Raw genomic sequence first — 14,290 nt, forward strand, 5'->3', positions numbered from 1 at the left:
AGTTTTACATTTCATTAACAACTACAAAACATTAACTTCATCATATTCAAAGAAAACAGAAACTAGGAACTTACTAAAAGCACCAATTTACACATTTTTGTTATTTACTTATATGCTGTAGCAATCATTTTGAAGTTTATAATTCAGTGGTATTTAATACAGTAACAATGTTATAAAACCACTACTTTTATCTAGTTCCAAATAATTTTCATCACTCCAAGAGGAAACCCTGTATTCACTAAGCAGTTACTCCTCACACATACTTTAACATAAAATTAAATGTGATTGGTGCTTGTACTATATAGGTATTTAGCAGACAAAACTAGATTAAGATTTTGAAATGGTTGCAACAAAATCTCTTTTACTGTTGCCATTAACTGTTACCTTATTATCCAACCTTTTGTAGTATTTAGAGTTCAGTTTCATTTTGGATAAGATAAAAACAATGAGTACCTAAGTGAAAAATAATGGCACGGTTAAGCATTTCATTTCTCCCAGTGAAAACATTATGGAAAATTCAAACATTTTTTTGAGCTTTCTAGTTTGTAATGCTTTAGAAAACACTCAGAACATACAACTAACCCCCCCCCCCACACACACACACACAAGCACATGTGTGCAAATCCTGTCCTCCAAACCCCTAGTGGGTAGCTTTCATTTCCCTGTGGAGCTAGAGAAAGGAGCCTCTATTAGCTTTAGCTAACTGGCAAAGCTTTTGATCTGGAAACTCTGAAAATCCCACCACAGTGGGGCCTTGCACTAAACACTTTAGTAATTTGTATGCTTCTTCCCAATTTTCCAAAGTTTGTAATGTCCTCTGGTGCTGTATGTATAACAAGACTGTGTCTTTGAAAGGATGTTTTACTTTTGGAAACAAATAAAAGAGTGCAAAGTGAAAAAAAACACAGTTATGTTTACTTACATTGGCCCCTCTCTACTAATCTCATTAGTTTGTGTAATAACACTACATGGCCAGATTCTGCTCTCCTAATAAAGTCTAATGGAAGTTATGCAGATTGTTAATTCATTATTACTCCTTCACTTATTTCCTAATTTCCCTTTCCACTTTTATTCTTCCAGTCAGTCCCAATCTAAACAGCTTCACTTTGTAAGCAAATGCATATTTATTGTGGGGTGTTTTGGAATGCCAAATCAGTGCCTTCTGTTTTTGAGCTTTTCAGAAAAATGTAGGTAGTTTTAACCCTCCTCCCCGCAAGAGTAAGCTGCAGGGAGTTGGAAATAAATATGTTATGACTGAGATTTACATTACTAGGAACTTGGCTGTTTAATGCATATTATCTACACTAATAAAAGAGAAACATGCAAATTAAACATCACTCCACTACACCCACAAACTATGCCAATGAGCCAATCAGGAGTGAGTATTCAAATTAACCCAGCCAAGATGGTGGCCGGCCACGGAACTGGAGCAAGCAGGAGGTTTGGATTGCACCCACAATGGAGGAAGCCAAGCTTCCTGCCTGCCATGGCTGGCCCTGGCCTCCACTCAAGGCTACAAAGTTTCAATTATAGCAGATAAATAAATCCTAGATATTTGCTTCCAGCCCATCCTGGCCTCTGCTCTTGAAGGTGATGGAAAAAAGAAAAAGAAAATGAGGGGCTGGGACCTTGGGTTGCCAGGGGGTGATCAGGCCAGGATGGGATGACATGGGCCATTGGGGATAAGTAGACCAGTAGGGGGGCCAGTTGGGGGTGAGCAGGCCATCAGTGGGGGTCAGTTGGAAGTGATCAGGACAGCAGGGGGGGGGCAGTTTAGAGTGAGCAGGCCAGCAGGGGGCCAGTTGGGGGTGAGCAGGCCAGTGGGGAGGGAAGGTAGAGGCAAGCAGGCCAGCAGGGCGGGGGGCAGTTGGGGAAGAGCAGTTCAGCAAGCAGAGTGGTTAGAGGCAATCAAGCAGGTAGGCAGGCAGGTGAACGGCTGGAGCCAGCAGTCCCAGATTGTGAGAGGAATGTCCTGCTGCCGGTTTATGCCCGATCCCTGTAAACCAGCATTCGGACATCCTTTGAGGAGTCCCAGGTTGGAGAGGGTGCAAGCCAGGCTGAGGAACACCCCCCACCCCCTCCATGCATGAATTTTATGCACCAGGACACAAGTTTATAAATAAAATACATAGTAAGTGATATTTAATGCATGTCTGAGTTTGTCAAAAGGGAGCTGTTTCAGAGAATCATAGAATCTTTGGCATGCATCAGATCCAACCTTCAAATTTCATCTTAGAGGATACCAAAATGCCTAGCATTGATGGGAGTTGGTCAGGCTCATATAGCAAGCTAGTGTCAGAGCTAAATAAATACTTTCTCCTTTGGAAAATTAGATTTGGCTAAGGAATCTGAATGGTTATTTGTGGTTAGCCTAACTGACTAAAGGGTGGTATAAGAGGGTGAACCACTTATTAAGAATCAGGCATTCTTTTAAGCATTTTTACATAAATTAAACTAATTCATCTTCACCTCAACCCAGTAAGGTATTTTTTTATCATCTTCTTTTTAGAAATGAGAAAATGGAAAAACATAGAGGTTAAGCAGCCTGATGAAAGTGATACAGATAAAAACAACAGATTCAAGATTTCAACCCAGGTATACTAACACTATACTAGTAATCTATGCACTACAAAGAGAAAAAGAACAGGCTAATATGGAGAGAGAAGCAAAGAATATATACTATGTGACTTCAGAGTTAAAGAAGATAAAGGGGAATGTTGGAGTGAGGAGAGAGAAAGAGAGAGAGAGAGAGAGAGAGAGAGAGAGAGAGAGAGAGAGAGAGAGTTATTTTTTATTTTCTGTGAACTCTAGCTTTATTTCCTGCAATAATTTCTATGAGATTTCCCTGTAGCATTATAATAAATATGTTCTGTCTTTGATATTCTTGGGTAGATCTTTGTTTCTAGTTCCTTGCATTTAAATTATGCTCATGATACATAGAAGCTGAAGTTTGCTCTTTCACATTAAGGATGATTTCTATATATGTTTGAGAAAAGTCTGAGAGTAAAAACTATGCAACCCACACTCATTGACTCCACTCCATCCTTATTTTCCTTTTCCTCTTAGTTCTCTTGCACTCCTGCTTTGAGGTCATCCTCATGAATTCAAAGTTTCACGCTTGTCAGAGCAGTTTTCTTTCAGACCTCAACCTGACTCCCTCTTAAACCCCTTTATTATCCTCTCACCTTCATTCTCCAAGTTTTCATGCCTCCCTTATCTTTTTCCCATTTCAATATTGCCAAATACTTCAAAGGAAACTTGTCAAAATGACCCTTTATGGAGAAAATATTTTCTATATCAATACACTAGTTTCAATGACATGCATTGATTGTAAAGGGGCCCATGCTAATCCATATATATAAAAAGCCAGGGGCCCTCACAACCAGAACAACCAGATAGACAACTGAACAGACTGCATGGGGCAACCAGGCTAGCAGCAGGGGCAGTTGGGGGTGACTAGGCTGGCGGGGGGGGGGGAGCAGTTAGGGGTGACCCGGCTGGTGGGGGGGGCAGTTGGGGGCAACCAGGCAAGCAAGGAGGGCATTTGGGGGAAATCTGGCCATCAGCAGGGGTAGTGAGGGGCAACCAAGGCTGGCATAGGGGAGCAGTTAAGGGAGACCTGGCCAGCAGGGGGGCAGTTGGGGGAAACCTGACCAGCAGCAGAGGGTTGTTAGAAGTGGCCAGGCTGGAAGGGGGTGCAGTAAGGGGTGACCATGCCAGCAGGTGGGGCAATTAGAGGCAACCAGGTCAGTGGATGAGGGGGCAGTTGGGGGCAAAGAGGTAGGCAGGCAGAGGCAGTTAGGGTATTGATTGAGGATGGGGCCTGCAAGGAAGAGGGGTCAGGCCAGCAAAGGGGGGGGGGGGGAAGAGAGGGGCAATTAGGCCAGCAGGCAAAGGCAGTTAGGGTAATCAGGCTGGCAGGGAGGGGCAGTTGGAGGTGATCAGGCAGGCAGGCAGGTGTGTGGTTAGGAGCCAGTGGGGATCGGGCCTAAACTGGCAGTCGGACATCCCTTGAGGGGTCCCAGATTGGAGAGGGTGCAGGCTGGGCTGAGGGGACCCTCCCTTTCCATGTACAAATTTCTTGCACCAAGCCTCTAGTCTATATATATATATAAAAGCCTAAGTGACCAAACAACTGGTTAACAGGCTGCTATGATGTACGCTGACAACCAGGGGGCAGACACTCAACACAGGAGCTGCCCCCTGGTGGTCAGTGTGCTTTCATAGTAGGAGTACCATTCAGCTGACTGAAGGGCACCAGATGCTGGGATCATGGCTGGTAAGCACAGCTGTGGCAGCAGGAGCTTCTCCCTCCTCTGGTGCTACTGTGATGGTGGCCACTGCAAGGTGACAGGCCCAGCAGAGCTGGGATGAGCAACTGGCCCTAGCTCAGGCTCCTCCCTGGCCGCCTGTGACTTGGCACACTACTGCATCCCCCAAGGGGTCCTAGATTGCCAGAGGGCACAGGCCAGGCTGAGGGACCCCAGTAGTGCACGAATCTGTGCAATGGGGCCCTAGAACTTGTATATGTGTGTAGCAATTTAGCATTCATAAAACATTTTCACATAAGCCCTTTCATTATAATCTCACAATACATTGATGAAATAGGTAGAGAGGGTTCTTTAAGGTTTAGCAAGCTTGGCATTTTATCCACATAACTGAAAGAACTTTGTGGAAAGTGGCTATTTTTTTTTTTTTTTTTTTTTTTACAAAATTTTATGATCCCCAAAAAGAGTATAGTAAGCATTTCATATTTTTTCTTCAAAAAATGGATGCTAAGTTATTAAATGAATTAATAAAGAAAGAATAAATAAATGGAAATGAATATCATTATTAATGTTTATCCACATTTTCTTGATAATACAAGGACAAACCAATTTTGTAACCAAGGTGTCTGAGTCCTAGCACAGAGCTTTGATCTATTATACCAGTCTGCCAACACTAAGCATGAATTCTACTAATACACCTCTAACAAGTAGAAAATTTTAATACTATCTTAACTCCATTAAAACGAAAAAAATTGTCTCCAATCTCGTATTTCAAAAGCATTTTCTTCAATACTACATTTATCTTAAGGAAAACATGCAGATAGCCATTATAAAGATATACAAGAGCATAGAGGAGGTATGAATAAAAATAATTGCACTTTTAAAAAGCAAACAAGTCAGAATTCATACATCTAAATGAGTGCTGTATTTCTAAGTATCCCCCCCAACAAGAGAATACACACATATTCCAGTGATGGTGCCATTGCTCAAAGTGCCTTTGGAACTTTTGCATGGGCAGTGACTTCTAAGACATATTGAGAAGAAAAAACAACAAAAACACAAGCAATTCCATTTTATTAGTTTATATTCAAACTTTACATAAAAAACAAATCTTTTTAGACTTACCCTATAGTCGTGGTTGACAAACTGCAGCTCGCTAGCCACATGCAGCTCTTTGGCCCCTTGAGTGTGGCTCTTCCACAAAATACCACAGTTTGGGCGACTCTAATTTGAAGAAGTGGTGTTAGAAGAAGCTTAAGTTTAAAAAAATTGGTTCTCAAAAGAAATTTTAATCATTGCACTGTTGATATTTGGCTCTGTTGACTAATGAGTTTGCCGACCACTGCCCTATAGAATATCAGGTAAAATTGTAATTAGATGCACCTATTAATCTCTCACATGCTACAAATTTTCTCTTAATAATAAAAAATAGGCTGTAAAATAAATATCTTTCATAGGTCATGACCATTGTCAGGATTATTAAATATTACTTAAATTAAAAGTACACATTTTAGAGACAAGTGGAATTTTTCATTTTTTATTTTTAAAGATATCTTTATTGATTTCAGAGAGGAAGAGAGATAGATAGATAGAGAGAGAGAGAGAGAGAGAGAGAGAGAGAGAGAGAGAGAGAGAGATCAATAATGAGAAAGAATCATTGATGGACTGCCTCCTACAAGCCCCTTACTAGGGATTGAACCTGCAATCTGAGTATGTGCCCTGACTAGGAATTGAATTGAACCATGACCTTCTGGCTCATGTGTTGATACTCAACTACTGAATCATGCTGGCTGGGCAAGTTGACTTTTTTATGCTCTTTAACCTGTGGGTCCTGTAAATGTCTCATCCTATTTAATAAAGAGGTGATATGCAAATTGACCATCACTCCAACACACAAGCTGACTGCCCCCATATGGTCAAAGATGGCCACCCCCATGTGGACACAAGATGGCTGCCACAAGATGGCAAACAGAGGAGGGCAGTTGTGGGTGATCAGGTCAGCAGGGGAGGGCAGTTGGAGGGAACCCAGGTCAGCAGGGGAGGGCAGGTAGGGGCAATTGGGCCAGCAGGGGAGCAGTTACACATCCATCAGGCTGGCAGAAGAATGATTAGGGGGTGATCAGACTGTTAGACAGAAGCAGTAGGGCCTAAACAGGCAGTTAGACATCTCTCGAGAGGTCCCAGATTGGAGAGGGTGCAGGCTGGGCTGAGGGACATACACCCCCACACCCTATCCATGAATTTCATGCACCAGGTCTCTAGTTCTTATGATAAGAACATAACATTAGTTGGAGAACCTCGTACCTTTATGAAGGCTTTGTAGAAATTGAGTGTGGTGTGTTCTTTCAATCTGTTGAGAAGAGTTGTTTTTGGCTGCTGTGGTTTTTAAGATGAAAATAGCTGAGAGAAATATCAAGAATTATGATCTTGATTAGACATTCTAAAATGGATTTTATTGGCATTTATATTGTAAATACACCTGGTGCTATATTCCTTTATATATTTGGTTCAGTATTTTTTAATCCATTAATTTATTCCATATTTTTTCTGGCATCTTTCTAAAACTTAGAGAATCCTTACCATCAGGAAGTTCCAACAATTAAAATTTGCCTGTGAAATATGGTAACAATCAATTGAAATATGTACATTTAGGGGCAGCTGTCATATAGTAAAAATAATATATTTAGAACTAGGCAAGTAGACTTTTACACATTTGCTTGCTATAAGACCTTGGGCCAACAATATTGACCTGGAAGATTTTGTTTTGTAAATTTTTCAGTACAATGCCTACACTATTATGTGGTTCACAAAGAGTAGTTGCTGCTGTTGCCATTATTACAATTTAAAGATTCTGTTTTATCCAGGATGTGCTGAAATTTAAAAATATGCCCCTCCCCACATATCAGCAACTTAAACCAGATGCATTTCTCACAATACAGTCCAATGGTTTACTTCCAATAAGTGAGTCAGAGATCTTGGTTAAGACCTTTTAGAGCTACTGATATCACTGAAAATTTTGTTCCCATTTTCACATGAACTTCTGAAAGAGCTTAGAAAAGACACTTTCGCTCTTATATGCATCACAATAGAAGCATCACTGTCACTTCTGCTTTCATTTCCAGTAGCCAGAATTCAGTAGCAGGTCCCCACATAACTATATGAAGACATACAGGTGAACTGTGTTCTTCCTGCATGCCTAGGAAGAGGAAATGGAGTCTTAAAACATTATTTTTTTAACCACAAATAGTTTCTTTATATTGGTAATAAATATCTATACAACAGCAACAACGATCAGTCGCTTTGTTATGTGATTCCAATCTTATCTCATTTCTCTTCTCTATTGGATCCTTAGATGGAATGACAGTTTTGTCATCTTTGAGAAGTCACTTGGTTGAAATCTCACAAATGTATTACCTTGTGAATGTTCTTTAAACCTCTTAAACTGATTTTTGTCTGAAAATGAAATGACCTTGCTCTGTAGGACATCTTTAAGAATACCTTTCCAATCCCAAACCCAACCTGGATGAATGAAGCTTTGTGAACTAAAAATATTCATTTTGGTGCTACAGCTACCCAGTGTTACAGCACGTGAGTGTATGATTCTGCCCACTGGACAATCAGACTGACATTGCTGGGGTATCTCCAAAGCATCCTCCAGAGCAGATAACAAGTTCATCTGAGCATGTTTGTTTTCCAACTGGGGCTCCCTCTATCAGGATAAATTTCCAAGAGATGTCATTAGCATTTCTGAACTGGAGATAATTAGTAACAGGTCAGTTTGTCATAATTAGAAGGAATCAGTGTCACAGCAACAGCTGATACCAGGGAAGAATAATTATCAGAGAAACTTATTAGGACTATCTCCATTCAAAGAAACAATTTATTAAGAACTCCCACCAGAAAAGTGAATCCTGTCACATTAGCAATTACTATAAAAAGCAGTGTGCTCAAATGGAAGCTGAAGCTCACTTTGAATCTGACTGCATATAAATGATCAGGAATGACAGACTACATCTCTTCAAATAGAACTGCAATGTTCAATAGGAATATTCTAAGTAATATTCTTTTGTTTTATGAAAGACTGTTTTAAAATCACTACTCACCACTGTGCATACATAAGTATATTAATCATACAAACCTACAGTTTATACAGCACATTCATTCTCTCAGATTTATTTTCTGCTAAGTTATCTAATCAGCAAATGCAGATGCAATTTGGTGTGATACTATCAGTATATATTGAGGGACATATAAGAGACAGTGCTATAAATGTTAAGCTGTGTTAACTCTTGGTATCATCTCCTATATGTCCTTTAAGTCTGATTGATTTTTTTCATTCTCTACTGCCACTGACATCATCTTGTACCTGGGAAACAGCAACAGCTGCATGATTCAGATTCACCCAGATCCCCTCTAATCTATTTTAACTAGAGCTTAAAAGTAATCAGAGTTTGCAACTCCTCAGCTTAAAAATTGCCAATAGCTTCCCTTATATTTAGAATGATTATAAATTCCCTACCATTATCTCAAAATTATATGGGATTTGGCACCTTCTGATCTTCCCAATATGATCTACTACTTGGGCAAAACCACCAAACTCAATTGTATCTGTACTGTATGTACAAAAGCCAAGTGACCAGACCAATGGAACGGAAGGACCAGAATAACCAGTTGCCATGATGTGCACTGCAGCGTCCAACTGGCCTAAGTGGGGCCCCCTCAACTGCCCGTGGCCCCTACCTATGGCTGATCCAGCCCTCAATTGGCCCTCCACACCCCAATCAGGGTGGAGCTGGCCTGCCAACTGCCCACATCATCTTCCCCTTGCCGGCCTGGCCTAATGGCCCTCATCAGGGTGAGCCAGCCAGACCCCACCCATACACAAATTCATTCACAAGGCCTCCAGTTTTTATTATAAAGAAATAAGATTAACAGGCCTATCAGAATGTATTCATACAAATGTGTGTTCTGCCTGTGAATGTTCCATCAGAGCAAAATCCCTGACAATATACAGAAAACAAGTTTCATTATTTTGTCTCATATCTTTTTGAGTTTTAAAGTATTGATAATTAGCTTACCTGATTAAGTCATCAAAAGAGACTCCAAGTGTATTTTGGCTACAACAAATGATCTAAAAACTAATTAAGAATGATGTATGACTGACATGGAGAATGTTCAATATAACATAAGTTAACTTCCAAAAGGGATTCCAGAAATGATCTGTGCACTGCAAATGTTAGTGGCAGAAGTCTAAAATTTCAAAAGAGATAGTTTTCTGGAAAGGAAATACCTCACTTGGGCATAAAATTACCTATATTTTTTGACAAGCATTATTACCATCTGGCCTTCTATGTCACTGTCAACTTTGAACTTTCTCAGGAGTTTGGGGACAAAGTTATAAAGAGAATCGGAGTCATAGTTATGTCTTTCAAATATTTTGTAGTAATCCCTCAGCATTGGTGAGGGTCATGGGTCTTGAACTCCTACTCTGAAAAATACAAATAGAGGTAGGAAATCTGAGTTTCTTTTTTTTTTTTAATATATTTTATTGATTTTTTACAGAGAGGAAGAGAGAGGGATAGAGAGTCAGAAGCATCCATGAGAGAGACATCGATCAGCTGCCTCTTGCATCACCCCCACTGGGGATGTGCCCACAACCAAGGTACATGCCCTTGACCGGAATCTAACCCTGGACCTTTCAGTCGGCAAGCCAACACTCTATCCACTGAGCCAAACTGGTCTCAGCGGAAATCTGAGTTTCTATGTTCTCATAAAAACTGGTGCCCATATCCCTTATCTCTAGTGAAGAAATAGTGTGCCATGGAAACCTTGGAGTGGAATGACTTACTACTAAACACTTTTCAGATCACAGAGAAAATACATCCTCTTCTCACTCAGATCTAGCAGGATGTTTCTTTAGCTTTAATGTTGGCAATCCTTAGAGGGCCCAAGCTGCTTATCAAAGACTCCCCAAGAGTATTATTAACTGAATCATTCATAGCAGTTCTAATATCAAGACAGCAAGATGCTTGCATAGTTACCAATCTGTCTTTGACATCTCCCAGACAATCTTCACAGCATCCTCTGTGTGACTTCTGGGCTGTTAACAAGCTCTTTTGCTATATTCATCTACTTAGCTTTCAGCTCTGCTAGTTCCTCAGTCAGAGTCAGCAGTCATGTGTCTTGCCTACTCATTATATCACCTTCCCCAAAGAATAGCATGGGCCTAGAAAAGAAAGACATTGGACAAGCAGCAGTTTAAGGGTTATTTCCTTGGGTAAGAATGCATGCTACCATGTCAGAACAAGCAACAAACATCTCTGAAGTAACATCTGCTGCTTTTTTCACACTGGGTTTATAACTCTCCTCAAAAGCTATGGCAGCAGTATGTAGTCAGAAACCATTAGGATTAATTAAGTGACTAAGCAAGAAAATAACAGTAAGTGTCGCCTTAAAGGGAACACTTATGATATCCAAGAAGCAGCTGGGTAATAAGGCTTATGAATGGTCAAAAACTGACTTGGATATTAAAGTGTCACAGAGAACTCCAGCTCAGATCCCTTTGAGGAGTATCTGTCATAATCTTCTTAGTTTCCTATAATAAAATACCCTGGACTGCTTGGCTTAAAAAATATAAATTTATTTTCTTACAGTTCTGGAGGATGGGGGTCTAAGATCAGAATGTCAGCATAGTTAGTTTCTGGTGAGAGCTCTCATCCTGGTTTGTAGATGGCCACCTCTTTTCTCTGTGTTCTCCTGGCCATTTCTTGGTGGGTGCACAAGAAGAGAGAATGAGCTCTTTTCCTGTATAGTCTGTTCTTAAAAGTGCTATTGGATCAGGGCCCCACCATTATGACTTCATTTAACCTTAATTATCTCCATATAGGACCCATTCCAAATATGGTCACATTGGAGGTTAGAGCTACAACTTATTACTGTTGGGGGCACACAATTCAGTTCATAGCAGTGTCTTTAAATATATCCTCAGTGAATTGGACGAGGTAAGTCCTTTTGAACACAAAATTAACTAGTTTTGATTGTTGCAGTGAAAACAACTTCATTGGCACCACTTGTTAAGGTAAGAGATGAGGAAAAAACCAGGCATGAAAAAGGTAAAAAAGTGGATAATGCTTATCTTACTCTTATTTCTCATTCCATCTGAAAAGGGAAATAAAGGTCTCTAAAGTCTCACCACAGTTTTAACCTGGGCCATTTTAATTTTGTTTCATTAGATATTGGAATTCCAGGGGGGGAAGATGCAAAAACAAAGGTTCTATTGCTTAAAATATAAATTGGAATTGTGCTGAGTAGCTCGGTTGGTTAAAGTGTTGTCCCTATATGCCAAAGTTGATCTTTCCCTTGTCAAGGCATATACAACAATCAACCAAGGAATATGTAAATAAGTGGAACAACATATGCATGTTTCTCTCTCTCTCTCTCTCTCTCTCTCTCTCTCTCTCTCTCTCTCTCTGTCTCTCTTGTGGGGTTTTTTTATCTCTCTCTCATATTTCTATCTCCATATCTCTCTTTGTCCCTCCCTCTTTCTCTAAAAGATAATTTAAAATCCATGGGTTCCAGTTAGGAGTTGGCAAAATGTAGCTTATTTTCTTTATCTTCAAGGGCAATCAGGCCTGACTAATTAGATCATAAAATTTTTCTATGCGTCAGGGTAAACAAAAGGATATGGCATAGAATTGTAGGAGAAAAAGAGAGAATAGAATTTGAAAAAAAGCTAGTCATCAGGATCTTTGCCCACATATTCAGGGCTATATATGGGATGGAGAGGATGCGATTCAGAAATATTTTGATGATTTGAGAGGAATACCAAAATCAGATGAGTTTAGACACATGTTCTTCTCTGAAAAAAGTTGTGGTGTAATATGGTTAGGAAATACAGTTCCCAGATGATGTAGAAGACACACAGAACTTTTCAATTTTTCTGTAGAATATCAAAGATATAAATAAGGATGTTTCCTAGAGAGTTTTCAAGAGAAGGCCATAAACGTGGAGGTGAAGTGGTTCTAAAGCTGAGAGAGCACTGGAGGACATATCAACGGGTGCAGAGTGCCAACCCTAACTCAAGGGTCTGAGTAATCTGTATAAGCAGAGATGTGTACAAGTTACTAAGGTAGAAATGGTCACTGAGAACAAAAATGCATGACTACAAAGTCACAAGACCTAGATTTTGGAATTGGGGGGACAGCAAGGTGCCATATGGTCAGGGAAACAAAAAACATGGTTGAGGATAAATAAAGCTTACCTGTTCTTTGCAGTTACCAAATCATGTAAGGTTCCCTTCCCTATATATCTAAAATTCATCTTGGAAAAGAGCAGGGAATGAAGGCATAAACTTGAATACCAGTCTAAACCATTTAAATAGAAACTGTTATTTAAAGAGATATTTCCACACCTTTTAGTAGGGAGATAATAGGGTGGTGGTGGTGGTAGTAGTATGTTTAGGGGGATGCTCATTAGGAAAGTCAGAAAAGTTACCTGTGGAGAAGCGACTTTTTTTTTTCTACCTGGGCATGACAATTTTGTGATTCCCTCTACATATAATTGTCTTTTTGTGGAAATTGGGGAAATGTACTGTAGTCATTCTGAATGTCTTTTGAACAGAAGAAACACATGAAGATCCTACTTTCTAAGTCTATTTATCCAAAGAAAAGACAAGAAAGAAAACTGAACTGAGGTCATCAGAAACATCAATGACGAGAGAGAATCATTGATTGGTTGCATCCTGCATGCCCTACGCTGGGGATTGAGCCCACAATGCAGGCATATGCCCTGACCAGAAATCAAACCGTGATCTCCTGGTTCATAGGTCACTTCTCAACCACTGAGCCACACCAGCTGGGCTAGAAAGATTTCTTATCTCTAAATTTGCGTTGGGGTTTGGTAAGTGCTATGCAAGAGGCCTTACAGCAAAGGCTCTAAAGACATAATCAAACATATCATGTTCACACCACTTAGTCATTTGACATAGAAAATCAGGGTGCTGACATAAAAGTGCTGCTCCCTGAATCGCCTTATCTGGTTCTCTAGTTTCCTGGTTTTATTTTATGTTACCCTCTCCTTTGTTCTTCTATTTCATACCTCCCCACAACTCCAGTGGGTCAGTTTCCCTGACCCACTAAGCCCAGTGAGTGGTGACTATTTATATTATGTGATACATGTCATGTTGAGATCTACTAAAACAAAAGCACTAGTATCACAATATCAAATAAAGAGAAAAAGAAAATTATTGCTGAGAAAGAGTAATGGACGGATAGAGTGCCAAAGTAGCTGAGATCAGAGTGACAGTGTGGGCAGCAAAGAAACAAAGATAGCAAGGCAAAAAGAAATCCCAGATCTACTAAGACTAAAAGTGTCCAAGAGAAGACTTAGTAAATAGTACCAGAAGGTAGCAACATTTAAATGCCCATTTATCTCCTTTGATGGTTCTCTTCATGTACTCACATGTCAGTATCACCTCTGCTATTTGTTTTTGTTTTTGTTTTTCCTGGATTTCAAAGTCTTTTCCTTGTTCCTTGGCAGGAGTACTAAACCAACTCCTCTTCTTTAATCTGCTGCCCATATCCCTTGCTGCAACCCACAGATCCCAATAGCCTCACTTAAACACTTTTTTTTTGTCCTCAAATCCTAGCCTCTATCCGAAGATCAACTAATTAGTTTTAGCTTTGCTGAGTAGGCCTACTCCTCAAAATAAAATGCACACATTGCTTCCAGACTGTTTTTATCATCAGGTAAGGCAAACCATTCATATGGTCATCAAGAATGTGATCTACTCTAATTTTCCTCAGTAATATGAGGGAGTTCAGAGTCAGATTACATATCAATGCAACCTTAGGAAAAGATCAATAAATATTGACTGTCTATGTGCAAAGGATAAAAGCTTAGTCTAGTTCCCATGCAGAAACAAAGAGAATACATGCAAAGCTTATACTTTCACAGAGCTGTCCTTTTAATTAGACTCACAGATATGTAAACAGATACTTTCAGTACAATGTAGAAATTACAAT

Source organism: Pipistrellus hanaki (genome assembly GCF_964339955.1).
Source record: "Pipistrellus hanaki genome assembly, chromosome: X".
In the NCBI taxonomy this organism is placed as follows: Eukaryota; Metazoa; Chordata; class Mammalia; order Chiroptera; family Vespertilionidae; genus Pipistrellus; species Pipistrellus hanaki.